This window comes from Bos taurus, chromosome 4 (assembly GCF_002263795.3).
Source record: "Bos taurus isolate L1 Dominette 01449 registration number 42190680 breed Hereford chromosome 4, ARS-UCD2.0, whole genome shotgun sequence".
NCBI classification, from domain to species: Eukaryota; Metazoa; Chordata; class Mammalia; order Artiodactyla; family Bovidae; genus Bos; species Bos taurus.
Genome location: NC_037331.1, coordinates 112,910,215 through 112,922,244, shown reverse-complemented (window position 1 = coordinate 112,922,244; position 12,030 = coordinate 112,910,215).

The following is a 12,030-nucleotide window of genomic DNA, read 5'->3' as shown; positions in this document are numbered from 1 at the left end:
CAAGAAAATAAAATCTTTCACTTATTGTTTCCCCATCTGTTGGCCATGAAGTGATGGGACTGGATACCATGATCTTCGTTTTTTGAATGTTGAGTTTTAAGCCAGCTTTTTCACTTTCCACTTTCACTTTCATCAAGAGGCTTTTTAGTTCATCTTCACTTTCTGCCATAAGGGTGGTGTCATCTGCATATCTGAGGTTATTGATATTTCTCCCAAAATCTTGATTCCATGCTTCATCCATCCCAGCATGTCACGTGATGTTCTTTGCATATAAGTTAAATAAGCAAGATGACAGTATACAGCCGTGATGTAATCCTTTCCCAAATTGGAACCAGCCCATTGTTCCAAGTCTGGTTCTAACTATGGCTTCTTAACTTGTATACACGTCTCTCAGGAGGCAGGTAAAATAGTCTGGCATTCCTATCTCTAAGAATTTTCCACAGTTTGTTGTGATCCACACAGTCAAAGGCTTTAGTGTAGTCAATGAAGCAGAAGTAGATGCTTTTCTGGAATTCTCTTGCTTCTTCTATGATCCAACGAATGTTGGTGATTTGATCTCTAGTCTCCCTACCTTTTCTAAATCCAGATTTTACTTCTAGATTTCTCAGTTCATGTACTGCTGAAGTCTAAATTGGAGAATTTTGAGCATTGCTTTGCTAGCATATGAAATGAATGCAATTGTTCAGTAGTTTGAACATTCTTTGGCATTGCCTTTGGGATCAGAATTAAAACTGACCTTTTCCAGTCCTGTGGCCACTACTGTTTTCCAAATTTGATTGCCTATTGAGTGCAGCACTTTCACAGCATCATCTTTTAGAATTTGAAATAGCTCAGTTGGAATTCCATCACCTCCACTACCTTTGCTCATAGTGATGCTTTCTAAGGCCCACTTGACTTTGCACTCTAGTATATCTGGCTGTAGGTGAGTGATCACACCATCGTGGTTATCTGGTTTCATTATCCGTATTCATTAAGATCTCTTTTGTATAGCTCTTCTATGTTTTCTTGACACCTCTTCTTAATATCTTCTGCTTCTGTTAGGTCCATACCATTTCTGTCCTTTATTGAGCCCATCTTTGCATGAAATGTTCGCTTGGTATCTCTAATTTTCTTGAAGAGATCTCTAGTCTTTCCCACTCTATTGTTTTCCTCTATTTCTTTGCATAGAGAACTTAGGAGCATATATATCAGATACAAGAGGATACAGCAATTTCTGGAAGGAGCCCTGGGGCAGAACATCCACAGTCAGCATGGCCCCAGAGAGGCTAGAGCTGAGGCATCTGCGGAGGAGACAGAAGCACCCTGGAGAGGTGGGCATCAGACACTTCAGCTGTGACGGGATGGGGCTGCAGATCCATTGAGGATGTGACCATAAGACAGCGGGCCCAACTATCTCCTCACTTGCCCCTCTTCAGAGGCTCACACTTCAAGGTCACTCTTCCTGAGTGCATAACTGAAGGATTCTGCCCTAGAGATTAGAGCATGTCCAGAGAATATCCTCCACATTCGGGCATTTTGGGTTCCCTCTCTATAACATCCTGTCCTGCAGTCACCTCAGGTGAGGCCTGCACTCAGAACCTTCACTCACAGGTGAAACTTCCAGCTTTTCTAATTATTTATTTCAAAATATGAAAAGGCAATCGGGGGAACTGCCACTTGAGGACAAACTGCAATATGATGGAGAGATGAAAGAGACAAAGACAAACATTAAAAAAAAAAAAAAAAAAAAACCTAGGGGTGCCATTAACAAACAAAAACAGGAAAAAAAAAAAAAAAAAACTAACCAAATGAAAATAAGTTTCTCTTTCAGATATCTACATTATTAATCCACCCACTGAAATTAACTAAAAATGCTGAAAGCATATTTCATACCTTTTCTTAAAAGCATAAGAGAGAGGTAAATAATAAGCTTTCTCAGAACAGAACAAAGTGAAGGTGGCAAGTGGAGTACAGCAGCAGGCTGTCTCTCTGAGGATACATTACTAGCCTTGGAGGATTGACACTTTGCTTCTCTTAGCCACATTTACATAAAAATCAGAGTCAAAGGCAATGGGAGATTCAAGGTGGTATCTAATAGAGGAACTTTTACCACTGACTCCAAGGGGCCACTCCCTCAATGAAAGGTTATACAAAGTCAATGGTTTCTAGTTAGTGAAGGGGATGATAGATTTGAAAGAGAAATTACAAGAAAGCAATTTAAAGAGGCAAAAGATGCTTATAGAAAAAAAGGAGAAAGAGAACAGTGTAGAGGAAGTCTTTATTTAATTTTTTAAAGATTATTTTGATGTGGACCGTTTTTAAAGTCTTTATTGAATTTGTTACATATTGCTTCTGTTTTTGGTTTTTTGGTCTGAGTCATGTGAGATCATACCTCCCAGACTAGGGATTGAAACCACACCCTTTTCATTGGAAAGCAAAGTCTTAATCACTGGACCACCAGGGAAGACCCAGGTAGACTTTAAAGTGATAATGTTTTATACATCAGTGTCTCTTTTGCTGTCTCGTACACAGGGTTATTGTTACCATCTTTCTAAATTCCATATATATGAGTTAGTATACTGTATAGAACAGTCTTATAGACTCTGTGGGAGAGGGAGAGGGTGGGAAGATTTGGGAGAATGGCATTGAAACATGTGAAATATCATGTATGAAGTGAGATGCGAGTCCAGGTTCGATGCAGGATACTGGATGCTTGGGGCTAGTGCACTGGGACGACCCAGAGGGATGGTATGGGGAGGGAGGAGGGAGGAGGGTTCAGGATGGGGAACACATGTTTACCTGTGGTGGATTCATTTTGATATTTGACAAAACTAATACAATTATGTAAAGTTAAAAAAAAAAAAAAAAAAACTAGATTCAACACAGCTAACAAGCTGAACTTGGGGAAGAGGGCAGGTTTAGGGAAATGAAACATAAATTTAGACAACAAAACCAAGCTAAGATGATAAGTGTTTTCGTCAAACTATAACAGAATATTCTCTGGTGGAAATAAATTCCTAAAGAAGCCATTCAAAATTACATGTTTTAAGAAATTTAAACCCTGGTAAAACTATGAGGACTACTTTATGAGGCTAATTTTGCCATGCTGAGGAATTTGACAGCTTCATTAAAAAGAGCCAATATAAAACTCATTTGAATTAATCAATTTTCAAAGGTAATGAAATACTACTGACTAAGTAGCAGAAATAAACTCCTTATTTTCACAAGAAAAAAAAATAAAGTGATAATGTTTGATTTTTTTTCTGAGTTTATGAAATTCAACAGTCAAAACATTCCAGAAAGCTAATACCAAAGACTGTTGTGACACTGTGTGCATCATGACAAACTGTGAAAAATTCTTAAAGAGATGGGAATACCTGACCACCTTACCTGCCCCCCAAGAAATCTGTATGCAGGCCAAGAAGGAACAGTTAGAACTGGACATGAAACAACAGACTAGATCCAAACTGGGAAAGGAGTATATCAAGGCTGTATACTGTCACCCTACTTACTTAACTTATATGCAATGTACATCATGTGAAATGCTGCGCTGGGTGAAGCATGCTGGAATCAAGATTGCTGGGAGAAATATCAATAACCTCAGATACACAGATGACACCACCCTTATGGAGGAAAGGTAAGAAGAACTAAAGCCTCTTGATGAAAGTGAAAGAGGAGAGCGAAAAAGCCGGCTTAAAACTCAACATTCGAAAAGCAAAGATTATGGCATCTGGTCCTATCACTTCATGGCAAATAGATGGGGAAACAATGGAAATGGTGAGAGACTTTATTCTTTGGGCTGCAAAATCACTGCAGATGGTGACTGCAGCCATGAAATTAAAAGACACTTGCTCCTTGAAAGAAAAGCTATGTCTAGCCTAGACAGCATATTAAAAAGCAAAGACATTACTCTGCCAACAAAAGTCCATCTAGTCAAGGCTATGGTGTTTCCAGTAGTCATGTATGGATGTGAGAGTTGGACCATAAAGAAGGCTGAGTGCTGAAGAACTGATGCTTTTGAACTGTGGTGTTGGAGAAGACTCTTGAGAGTCCCTTGGACTGCAAGGAGATCCAACTAGTCAATCATAAAGGAAATCAGTCCTGAATATTCATTGGAAGGAGTGATGCTGAAGTTGAAACTGCAATACTTTGGCCACCTGATGTGAAGAACTGACTCATTGGAAAAGACCCTGATGCTGGGAAAGATTGAAGGCAGGAGGAGAAGGGGACGACAGAGGATGAGATAGTTGGATGGCATCACCATCTCAATGGGCATGAGTTTGAGTAGATTCTGGGAGTTGGTGATGGACAGGGAGGCCTGGCGTGCTGCAGTCCATGGGGTCGCAGAGTCAGACACGACTGAACGACTAAACTGAACTGAATGTTAAAGAAGATCATTAAGAAAGATATCAAACCATAACATGTAATAGTGAAACTGTGGGACATGAAAACAAAGAGAATGTCTAAAAAAGTAATCAGAAAGAACACACCGATGACCTTTAAAGAAGAGAAGGTAGGAACTATGCTGATTTCTTAGTAACGACAAAGGAAGCCACAAAACAGTGGAAGCAGGTTTCAAATGTGCTGAAAGAAAATAACAGTCAACTTAAAATTCTACAGTCAGGGAAAATAGCTGTCAAAAATAAGTGCAAAATAAACACATTTCAGACAACACAGACAGTTTTGCCACCAGCGCAGCCTCATTAAGAGAATTTGTCAAGAGTGCACTTGAGAAAGAGGAAAATAATCCCAGAAATTAAGTGAGAGGTGAAAAAGATTCTTGAAAGAAGGAAGAAAGGAAAGATAATAGTAATAACTTTTATGGCTTAAAAGGAAAAAAACAATAAAATTAAAATACCCAACACCAACAATGTGTACATAGGAATACAAGGTGGGCTTCCCAGGTACTAGTGGTAAAGAATCCACCTGCCAATGCAGGAGATGTAAGAGACTCAGATTTGATCTCTGGGTGGGGAAAATCCCCTGGAGGAGGAAATGGCAACCCACTCCAGTATTCTTGCCTGGAGAATCCCATGGATAGAGGAGCCTGGCAGGCTACAGTTCATGGGGTAACAAACAGTCAGACAGAGACTTAGCACACACACAGGGGTGCTAGGTGAGAATGGAAATTAAATGTTCTAAACTATTTGTTGTATAACAGGAAGATAAAAGCATAGATTGCTTTATAATTTTGATAAGAATATGTGTTATACAGGGAATAAAACAAATATTTTGTAATAACTATGAATGATGTGTAACCTTTCAAAACTAAAACCTTTAAAAAAATTAAAACTTTCCATACAAGTAGAGGCAAAAAATAGAATGTGAAAAATAATCAAATAATCCAAATTAAGGTACAAAGAAGAAATAAAACACAAATTATGAAACAGATTGGACAAGTAGACAGCAAAAAATAAAATTATCAATGCATCCAGTTAGATCATAAAATATAGTTATGATAAACACACCAAAGATTTTAGTTATAAAAAAACAGTTTTTGGAGTGGATTGCAAAAGAAATCGAAATCTAAAACATGAAACTAGAGATAGGTTGAAATCAGAAGTATAGGCAAATACAGCAATCTAATTCTAAACAAACACGAACAAAATATCAAATGAAATAGAATTTTCATTCAGTGTCTATTGAGTGCCTATTATGTGCCATGTGCTATTCTAGGCAACTGGATGTATTAGCACATGATAGCAGGTAAAGATCCCTGCCTTGCCAGAGCTCTCAGTGCTCCTTGAAAGGACAGACAATAAATAAAAAAGGAATAATTTGTAAATTATAGAATAATTATAGAAAATATTCACTTATAAAATAAAAAAAAGACTTAGAGCGAGAAGGCAGGTTAAACTTCAACAGTGTGGAAATGGAAGACCTACCAAGAACCATTCTTTAGCAAAGCAATTTGTAGATTCCAAATCACGGAGAATGTAATCCAATTTAGGAAGAAATTTAGATAATCAAGATGCTTTTTCACAAGAAGAAAGAACTTTGAGAACTATTGCCTTGGATATTCCATTTTTGCATTTGTTTATAAATATAGATGACACTTAAAACATAAATTGGTTTGCAGCTTCCTCAGGATTTATCCAGGTTTAATCTGAAACCTGATGGTGAGGCCAACCACTCCAGGCTGGAAGCTGGCAGGTTTAATACACAAGGGAACTGACTCACAATGCTTGTCTTGGGTGACCACAAGGAGAAGGGTCTCCACACCTGTCTGCCAGAACCTAAAACACTTACATAGAGTCCTTAAGTGGGTTCGGTCACTTATACCATCCAGATAGTGTGAGTTTCTACTCAAGGTTCTATCTTTGGGGTGGGGCTTCATAACATTGTATAGGAGACAGTGATCAAGACCATCTCCTAGAAAAAGAAGTGCAAAAAGGGACAATGTTTCTCTGAGGAGGTCTTATAAATAGCTGAGAAAAGAGGAGAAGAAAAAAGCAAAAGAGTAAAGGGAAAATATGCTCATCTGAAAGTAGAGTCCCAAGAATGGAAGGAAGAGATAAGAAAACCTTCCTCAGTGAACAATGCAAAGAAGTAGAGGAAAACAATAGAATGGGAAAGACTAGAGAGCTCTTCAAGAAAATTAGAGATACCAAGGGAACGTTTCATGCAAAGATGGGCTCAATAAAGGACAGAAATGGTATGGACCTAAAAGAAGCAGAAGATATTAAGAAGAGGTGGCAAGAATACACAGAAGAGCTATACAAAAGATATCTTAATGACCCGGATAACCACGATGGTGTGATCACTCACCTAGAGCCAGACATCCTGGGATGCAAAGTCAAGTGGGCCTTAGAAAGCATCACTATGAACAAAGCTAGTGGTGGTGATGGAATTCCCGTTGAGCTATTTCAAATTCTAAAAGATGATGCTATTAAAGTGCTGCACTCAATAGGCCAGCAAATTTGGAAAACTCAGCAGTGGCCACAGGACTGGAAAAGGTCAGTTTTCATTCCAATCCTGAAGAAAGGCAATGCCAAAGAATGTTCAAACTACTGCACAATTGCACTCATCTCACATACTAGCAAAGTAATGCTCAAAATTCTCTGAGCTAGACTTCAACAGTACATGAATCAAAAACTTCCATAAGTAAAAGCCGGATTCAGAGGAACCAAAGATCAAATCACCAACATTCGCTGGATTATAGAAAACAGAAAAGAATTCCAGAAAAACATCAATTTCTGCTTCATTGACTACACTAAAGCCTTTGTGTGGATCACAACAAACTGTGGAACATTCTTAGAGATGGGAATACCAACCCAGCTTACCTGTGTCCTGAGAAGTCTGGATGCAGGTCAAGAAGCCACAGTTAGAACCAGACATGGAACAGTGGACTAGTTCCAGATTGGGAAAAGAGTATGTCAAGGCTGTATATTGTCACCCTGTTTATTTAATTTATATGCAGAGTACATCATGAGAAATGCCAGGCTGGATGAAGCAGAAGCTGGAATCAAGATTGTCAGAAGAAACATCAATAACCTCTGATTAGCAGATGACAGCACCATTGTGACAGAAAGGGAAGAGGAACTAAAGAGCCTCTGGATGAAAGTGAAAAAGGAGAGTGAAAAAGCTGACTTAAAGGTCAAGATTCAAAAAATGAAGCTCATGGCATCTGGTCCCATCACTTCATGGCAAATAGATGGGGAAGCAATGGAAACAGTGACAGACATTATTTTCTTGGGCTCCAAAATCACTGCAAATAGTGACTGCAGCCATGAAATTAAAAGACACTTGCTCCTTGGAAGAAAAGCTATGATAAACCTAGACAGCATATTAAAAAGCAGAAACATTACTTTGCCAACAAAGGTTTGTATAGTGAAAGGTATGTTTATTCTCGTAGTCAGTACAGATGTGAGAGTTGGACCATAAAGAAGGTTGAATTGATGTTTTGAAGTGTGGTGTTGGAAAAGACTCTTGAGAGTCCCTTTTACTGCACAGAGATCAAACCAGTCAATCCTAAAGGAAATCAACCCTGAATATTCATTGGAAGGACTGATGATGAAGCTCCAATACTTTGGCCACCTGATGCAAAGAGCCGGATCATTAGAAATACCCTGATGTTGTGAAAGATTGAAGGCAGGACGAGAAGGGGATGACAGAGGATGAGATGGTTGAATGGCGTCACTGACTCAATGGACATGAGTTTGAGAAGCTCCTGGAGATGGTGAAGGACAGGAAAGCCTGGTATGCTGCAGTCCATGGGTTGCAAAGAGTCAGACATGACTGAGGGACTGAACAAAAATAACAACTGGGAGTGGGAGAGGTAAGCAGAAGGCACATTTCTAGGACAGGCGAGTGGCTGGGGAGCCCTCAATTGCATGGGTCCAGTTTGCTGGTTCACCTCTCCAACCCGTGAACAATCTCATGATCTCAACTCTCACGATCTCAGAGGCTCCCCTCTCCCTGGGCTTTCACTAGCATGGAGGTGACTCCTCTGGTGGCTCCCTGGTTGCACTGGAGGTATATGCCACAGCAACAATAGAGTTACTTGCCAGAGAGAACACAGGTGAAGACAGTGATTCCCCAAATCAATGACAACTTTTTCTGCCAAGAATCTTGTCGTCCAAACCATTGACCTACTACTTCCCCCACGTAGGAAGTGGGATCACTCATGGTGTTAACTTGTGCCCTTTAGTAACTTAATAAAGATGACACATTAACAGCCTCATCAGTAGGAACACACTACATTCAATTTGGATAATGACACCAATGTTTCCTTGCAAGGCAGTGATCATGTCCAAGGCCAGTGTACTTTGGAGGTCAGCTTTTCTCATTAGAGGCATGTCAGCATCCCATCACCTCATGGCCAACAGAAGGGGGAAAGGTGGAAGCAGTGACAGATTTTATTTTCTTGGGGTGCAAAACCACTGTGAACAAAGACTGCAGCAATGAAATTAAAAGGCACTTGCTCCTTGAAAAGAAAGCTATGATAAACCTAGACAGCATATTAAAATATTGAAAAGCAAAGATATCACTTTGCTAACAAAGGGCCATATAGTCAAAGCTATCGTTTGTCTGGTAGTTATGTATGGATGTGAGAGTTGGACCATAAAGAAAGCTGAGTGCCAAAGAATTGATGCTTTTGAACTGTGGTGTTGGAGAAAACTCTTGAGAGTTCCTTGGACTGCAAGGAGATCAAACCAGTCAATCCTAAAGGAAGTCAACCCTGAATATTCATTGGAAGGACTGATGCTGAAGCTTCAATACTATGGCCACCTGATGCAAAGAGCTGATTCATTGGAAAAGATCCTGATGCTTGGAAAGATTGAAATCAAAAGGAGAAGGGGATAGCAGAGGAAGAGATTGTTAGATAGCATCATCAACTCAATGCACATGAATCTGAGCAAAATCTGGGAGATAGTGAAGGACAGGCAGGGAGCCTGGCATGCTGCAGTCCATGGGTTGCAAAGATTTGAACAAGGCTTAGCAACTGAACAAGCACACAGTAAGAAAAGGCTTTGTTGGCCTCCGTTCTAGACTTGTTAGGCGAATTTATCAAGGACTTCTGTGTATTCTATACCTTCTAGAAATTAAGTAATTTTGCACCTGTATTCAATAAATTATGATTGAAATGAACTTTTGGTTCTTCATGGATTATGTACACATAACTTTACAACTGACTGCTGTGTCAGGAACATGCCTCCTTTGACCTTGAGGGCTCATTACTCAACACTTCTGAAACTCCTCTGAGGGAGTCATCTTTGAACTTAAATGCCACAGTGGAAAACTTGTGTCTGATTTGTAGATTCTTTTTATTTTCATCCAGAAGCATGCTTCCACATTTGATCATTGACCCTATTCACTAGGTTTAGATGCTGTCAAAAAGTAAATCCGTTCTCAGTAGGTCAAGTTGTGATCTCTAAGAACAGTCAGGTGAGAGGCAACCGTCATCCTATTGAGTGGGGCACACAGTGGAGTCCATGTGGAGCCTCCCTTGTTAAATCACATGGTACATACAGATCACCCTCTTGACTAAGAAGGCCATTGCTCTAGAGAAGAACCCCAAGAATTTCTCAGTCCTAGAAGTTGTCCTTATCATCAAAAAGTCCTCTTTTTTAAAAAAGGACTTTTCTCTTGAACTCTTCAAATACCTACTGAATTAGTTGAAGAACTAAACCTCATAGAACCAGTTTCTAGATCCTTCCTTCAGCGGCTGCACCACAAGTAGCCGCTGAAAGGAGATACCTCACGTCCAAGGTCAGAAGCAGTGGCACGAGGAGATACCCCACGTCCACCCCACGCCCAAGGTAAGAGAAACCCCAGTAAGACGGAAGGCACTGGGAGAGAGCATCAGAGGGCAGACAGACTGGAACCACAATCACAGACAACTAGCCAAACTGATCACACGGACCACAGCCTTGTCTAATTCAATGAAACTAAGCCATGCCATATGGGGCCACCAAAGATGGATGGGTCATGGTGGAGAGGACTGACAGAATGTGGTCCACTGGAGAAGGGAATGGCAAACCACTTCAGTATTCTTGCCTTGAGAATCCCATGAACAGTATGAAAAGGCAAAAAGAAAGGACACCGAAAGAGGAACTCCCCAGGTTGGTAGATGCCAAATATGCTACTGGAGATCAGTGGAGAAGTAACTCCAGAAAGAATGAAGGGATGAAGCCAAAGAAAAACAACACCCAGTTGTGGATGTGATTGGTGATAGAAGGAAGGTCTGATGCTGTAAAGAGCAATATTGCATAGGAACCTGGAATGTTAGGTCCATGAATCAAGGCAAATTGGAAGTGGTCAAACAGGAGATGACAAGAGTGAACATCGACATTCAAGGAATCAGAGAACTAAGATGGACTGCAATGGGTGAATGTAACTCAGATGACCATTATATCTACTACTGTGGGCAGGAATCCCTTAGAAGAAATGGAGTAGCCATCATAGTCAACAAAAGAGTCCAAAATGCAGTACTTGGGTGCAATCTCAGAAATGACAGAATGATCTCTGTTCATTCCCAAGGCAAACCATTCAATATGACGGTAATCCAAGTCTATGCCCCAACCAGTAACACTGAAGAAGCTGAAGTTGAAGGGTTCTATGAAGACGTACAAGACCTTCTAGAACTAACACCCAAAAAAGATGTCCTTTTTATTATAGGGGACTGGAATGCAAAAGTAGGAAGTCAAGAAACACCTGGAGTAACAGGCAAATTTGGCCTTGGAGTACAGAATGAAGCAGGGCAAAGACTAATAGAGTTTTGCCATGAGAATGCACTGGTCATAGCAAGCACCCACTTCCAACAACACAAGAGAAGACTCTGCATATGGACATCACCAGATGGTCAACACCAAAATAGATTGATTACATTCTTTGCAGCCCAAGATGGAGAAGCTCTATAAGCAGCAAAAACAAGACCAGGAGCTGACTGTGGCTCAAATAATGAACTGCTTATTGTGAAATTCAGACTTAAACTGAAGAAATTAGGGAAAACCACTAGACCATTCAGGTATGACCTAAATCAAATCCCTTAGGATTATACACTGGAAGTGAGAAATAGATTTAAGGGACTAGATCTGATAGACAGAGTGCCTCGTGAACTATGGGTGGAGGTTCATGATATTGTACAGGAGACAGGAATCAAGACCATCTCCAAGAAAAAGAAATGCAAAAAAGCAAAATGGCTGTCTGAGGAGGCCTTACAAATAGCTCGGAAAAGAAGGGAAGTGAAAAGGAAAGGAGAAAAGGAAAGAAATACCCATTTGAATGCCAACTTCCAAAGAATAGCAAGAAGAGATAAGAAAGCCTTCTTCAGTGATCAGTGCAAAGAAATAGAGGAAAACAATAGAATAGAAAAGACTAAAGATCTCTTCAAGAAAATTAGAGATACCAAGGGAACATTTCATGCACAGATGGGCTCGATAAAGGACAGAAATGGTAGGGACCTAAAAGAAGCAGAAGATATTAAGTAGTGGTGGCAAGAATACACAGAAGAACTGTACAAAAAGATCTTCATGACCCAGATAATCACGATGGTGTGATCACTCACTTGGAGCCAGACATCCTGGAATGTGAAGTCAAATGATCCAT